Below are 5,502 nucleotides of genomic sequence, written 5' to 3'. Positions count from 1 at the left end.
TTTACACTAGGTTAATAAATATTAAAGAAGGGTTAAGAATTTCAAATTTAAGAAATATTAAGAGTTGTAAATTTATAATACAAAAAGGTTAAGGGTATAAGACTTTCTCTAAGATGAGTTGTATATTAACATTAATTCTTCTTTTAATAAATATGTATAATTATTATAAAAAATAAATATATATTTAATCATCTCAATTAAGTTCAAACAAAAATAACAAAATTAAAGCTTTTTTACTATATATATTTTTATTATATTAAAAATAAAATATGTTAATAGTTGTTATACTGGGCCACAATTTATCTTTTAATAATATGAAAAATGTGAAAATAGATTTTGAAAAGAAAGCATATGCCAGCTAAATTAATAACATTGAGTTGGTTTATGAGATTAAGTTATCGTGTTTAGCGTAAACGAATACTAAAACATTGAGTTCTAATATTAAAGTTTAAGGTGAATTTAATTTAAAGTGTGATATAAGGTCATGTGCATGCATATTAGAAAGAATTAGGTAGCTTAGATACAACTGTTCTTCCTTTATTTATTTGAAGATTGATTAATATGGATTTGGAATGTCATTGTCTAAAAACATATTTAAAATTATCACTTGCTAAATCAATGGTTACTTTAGTTTAGTGCCAAAGTATATGTTAACATAGTGGTCAATAAGAAGCTATTACGCCTAAGTGATGTCCTAAAGAAATTGCCTATGTTTGGTGGTAGGAGAATATAGTAGTTGATTACTATTGGTTGTTAAATTTTAAATTTTTTATGGTCAATCATTTTGACATATGTGGATTATAAGAAATTATTACTGACCCAACAAATGAGACGCCACTTGCACACATAGTGTCCAAAGTTTCTCTTGTTTTTCTTCTAAAAATCCAAATCAGAATTAAGAAAGAATGTGATGTTTAGGATTAACAATTGTTCACGGAATGAAGATCATTAATCTACCAATAAATAAGTGAATAGAGATGTTCTATGCAGAATAAACAATTCAAATCGTTGTCCACTGTATCGCCTCCCATTACTGTAACCTATATATTTAATGTTAATTTTTATTATCATCTTAACCAACTTTTAGTGTTGAGGGGAATTTAAGATAAGATAATTTTTTGATTATATTTATTTATTTTATTAGAATTATACGTAGGAATGTCAACAGGGCGGGTAGGATACAGGTAATAGCTCTTTCGTGTATGTTGGATATCCGTTATGTGGGTATCTGCATAATTTTTTAATATCCACAGATATTCACGGGTACCCGCGGATATTTTAAAAAAATAAAAATAAATATTTAACAACATATTTTAATCGCAAATTCAAATAAAATACAATACATAACATTCATAAATTTTAAACAAAGTCCAAGTAACCCATTTAAATAGTATTGAATGACTGTTTACAAAGAAATAATTTTTTTTAAAATTAATTGATAAAAAATAACTTATTCAAAATCAATATGTTAATATTTTAATCATATTTTTTTATTTTTTAATTTAAATTAGAGTATAGCGGATACGAGTATCCACAAGTACGGATACTATGATACCCGTATCCGCCCTGTTAACATGCGTGTATTAAAAATACCCGTACCCGTTACTCGCGGGTATCCATTTACAATATCTATTTCCTAACCGTTGCGGGTTTTATTTGCGGATACCCGCGGGTACGAATTTTTTTGACATCCCTAGTTATATGTCTTTAACGTTCATCTTATTTGATATTTTCTTACGGAAATTTTTCTTTGAGGTCGGGAAAGAAAGACTCTATGAAATCAATTAATATGTTCATTCCTATCATATGAGAACTTTTTCTCCGGACGTTGTCAGATGCTTAACCTTTTAGAAGCTGAGTTTTTTTATACTAACCCTTTGGAGGTTAAGTTCTTCTTATACTAGTTGTTAGACATATATAAGTCATGGGAAGGAAAAATATGCACAACGGGTGTTTGATGAAAACAACTCAAAGAGAATTTGTTTACTGATTTATTAGAATCTTGATCAATATACAAAGTACAATGTCCCATCATAAAGAGAGAAAAGGAAAAACCTAATAAAGCAATAAAACATAATATTTGATAATAATAAAAGAGGATCAAATATATGATATCTCTCAATATACAAATAAAAGTAAAAGATATATAATATCTCTATCAACCCTTTGGAGGTTGAGTTCTTCTTATACTAGTTGTAAACAACAGGCAAAACATACAAAAAAAAAAGAGAGTTGAATTATCTTTCAATGTCTTATTTTTTTCACTTTTTTGCTAAATGTTGCTTGAAACTAGGTGGTAATAGTTTGTACGATAGATGATCTATTAGAGAGCTATTGAAATTCATTTTCACAAATGCTCTCCTTCTTTAGTTAATGCAAACTCAACAACATGTAATATAAAACGTTGTGAAATAAACGATTACTTAATCTTTTTACACTAGTTAATTTTGATAGCAAAAACTATGTCTAATTCTTGACTAATTAGTCAAGTTTCACTAGGCCTACTATTGTAAAGTAGAAATGAGCTATTATTTTGGCTTGTAGTTACTCCTTGTTAATCTATGTGCACTATTTCAAAGCATAATGATGTCATATGTGAAAAAAAAGGTAATATGATTCTCTAAATTATGTAATTATGTAGTATAGATCACAACCTTGACCGATTGACTAAGGACACATATTGAATTGTATTATATCTATAGCATTTTGCTGATAAAAAATGAGATCGGTGGTTTAGGGATTAGAAAACTATAAACAATTTTTTTTTTTAAAAATAGCAAAGTTGAAATAAATAATAATTAAGCTAATCAATCCATAGATTAAATCAACCAAAGAATTCAAAAATCATAATTCTTTAAAGATTAGATTCAAGTTTGAATCATTAATAGATTTAATCAATCCACTAAACCAGTTTATACCAATTAAATCTTAATATCATTCAATCCAAATTATATTTAACTACCAAATTTAGATTCAATCAATTTTAAATTCTAAATTTAGAAACATAAATAGACATCACAAAGAACAAACCCAAAATTAAGGAGAAGAATAAACTCCAATTGACGATCGATCAGTGCAAGAACTCAATTCTTATTGTTAATGTGAAATCCATGAATTGATCACGAGGAATTATGTTCTCCATTGATGAATAATAAAAATGATACAATAAAATGTAGAAAGAATGTGACAAGTAACAAAAAGGGGAAACCTAAAACCCTAAAAATTGTTCTATTGATTTTTGTCTATTTTGTGTTTTGCAGAATAAACCTTAAAAGTAAGCTCTAAACTTAAACTCTAATGTTACAAACTCTAGAGAATAATTGGCCGAATTAGGTCTAGAAACCCAATTAAAAATGTGCAAATCTCGTAGGATCCATATACAATAAATTTGCCTCAACTTCAAAAATAATTTAAGAAATAGCAAAGGAGTCTAAATCCAATAATCGAGTTGTCCATTTTGAAGCACTAAAAGTTTAAATCGAGTGAAACTAAACTAAGCCAAAATTGATATATACAAAAAAGTTTATGGTTAAAATAATGATCAAAGGTCTTTAATAAGAAAAGACAAAATTACAAAAAATAATCATTTATTATTAATGAACGTAATGTATTATTAATGAAATAAAATTAACTAATAATAAAAGTAAAGCAAATGGAAAATGTAATCATGGTATAATAAAGCTCTAAATATGTGTACAACATATGTGTTATGATGTACCTACTTTTGGCTAACCCGTCGAGTATTGTTTGACACTTAGTCACTCATGCCTAAATTTCCCTAGTATTATTTCAAAATGTAGCCACTCTTTGTTAAGCCACCGAGTATTATTTCAACAAGTCATTCTTGACTTAAGACAAAGAAAATCTCTTTCTCATTAACAAACCATAGGTTTCACTCATTAGAAAGTGTTTGTGTCTTTTGACCTTTACAAGGTTAAGCATTCTCTACTAATTTGCTAAAGATTGAACATAAACCATGTTCATACAAAACTTTTGGACACGGATAAAAATTTGCAGAGTTTAATTGTAACACCCCATCAAGGTGCTACCAAAAACTTTTTCATATATTATTTTTTTTTCAACAAAAAAAAAAAAGAAAACAAATCTCTCATTTATTTCCTCAAATAAATGTTCCATACATTAACATTTATTCAATACTAAAAACATTTAAAAGTACTCAATAATTAAAATCGTTCCAAATACATCTTATATAAAAACAAATTCTTCTTCCCAATGCAAACCCACACTCCTCACTACTGTAAATCTTGAACATCATCTGCAACCTTATCTGCTCCCTATACCACAAGTCTTACAATCATCACAGGTGAGAATCACAACAACAAAATACAAGGGTGAGCTAACTTAATATCACATCATAATTGAAATAAGTTATCTAACAAATAAAATTATCATATAACACCTCACCCAAACATTTTTATTACATCATTCAATACAACATAATTAAGCACAAAGTCTATTATCTCAATTCAAGAGGTTCAATCCTCAACACAACCCCCACACGTAGTTTACCATCCAACTAGCTCACTTATAGAGCCAAACACACTCTTCGTTCCTACTCCTTAGGAGTCTCCAGACAGAGTTTACTTTCCACTGCCCCACCATAAGTCTTAAGGCAACGTCAAACATCAGTACCACTACGTCGAGTCTATCACTCCCTGCTATTCTCTTAGAGAGTACAATCGGATTCCTCAGGGTCAACTCCCAGAGCCCCCTCAAGGTCAGCTCCTAGAGCCCCCTCACCTCTTGCTAAGACTTACACATTTTTGACTCACAAAAATCTAGATACACACCCTACAAGAATCACACTTGCAGACCTAAAATCACATCAGGCAAACCAACTAGAGGCACAAGAACATCCAAACCTGATGGTGGCTGTCCCTAGCCAACCATACATGTGTTCTTCAAGCTACTTACAAGCCAAAATGCCTCCAAGATTAACCAAGATCAACTAAGATCTTCAAAACATGTCTTCCAGCTATGTATTGCAAAGAGAGAGCTTCCCAGAGATGAATGACAAAATTTTGTGCTCAAAAGCTCAGATTTTCACCTTTGCTCGCAAAAACACAGCTTATATAGTCTGGTTTAAGTGAAAACAGACAATTGAATTTTTCGTATAGTGAGCTGATTTCACATGACTTAAGTGAAATTAGTCGATTGAAAAATAATTCAACTGACTGAATACATTCATACAAGAAACTATATACATCAGGTCTTTTCACCTGTTAAAACTCATTTTAACAAATTAAAAAAGACACACTAAGGCACACAAGACATCTAACCTGTCATATAGCCTACCAACAAGATATAACACTAACACATTACATTTAACATGTTATTTACATATTTAACACACTAGAACTTGATCTTCAAAAGGATCTTCATCAATCTTCATCAAACACTTAAGATCTTCATGCACATGATTTTATCAATTCTTTGCTTCAAACTTGTTTGTGCCAACAGTACTAACCGGATACTTCCAAA

Source organism: Vigna unguiculata, chromosome 10, assembly GCF_037176805.1.
Source record: "Vigna unguiculata cultivar grain cowpea cultivar isolate G323 ecotype 2 chromosome 10, ASM3717680v1, whole genome shotgun sequence".
In the NCBI taxonomy this organism is placed as follows: Eukaryota; Viridiplantae; Streptophyta; class Magnoliopsida; order Fabales; family Fabaceae; genus Vigna; species Vigna unguiculata.
The sequence above is the reverse complement of the archived record's forward strand: the minus strand, read 5'-3'. Positions refer to the sequence as shown.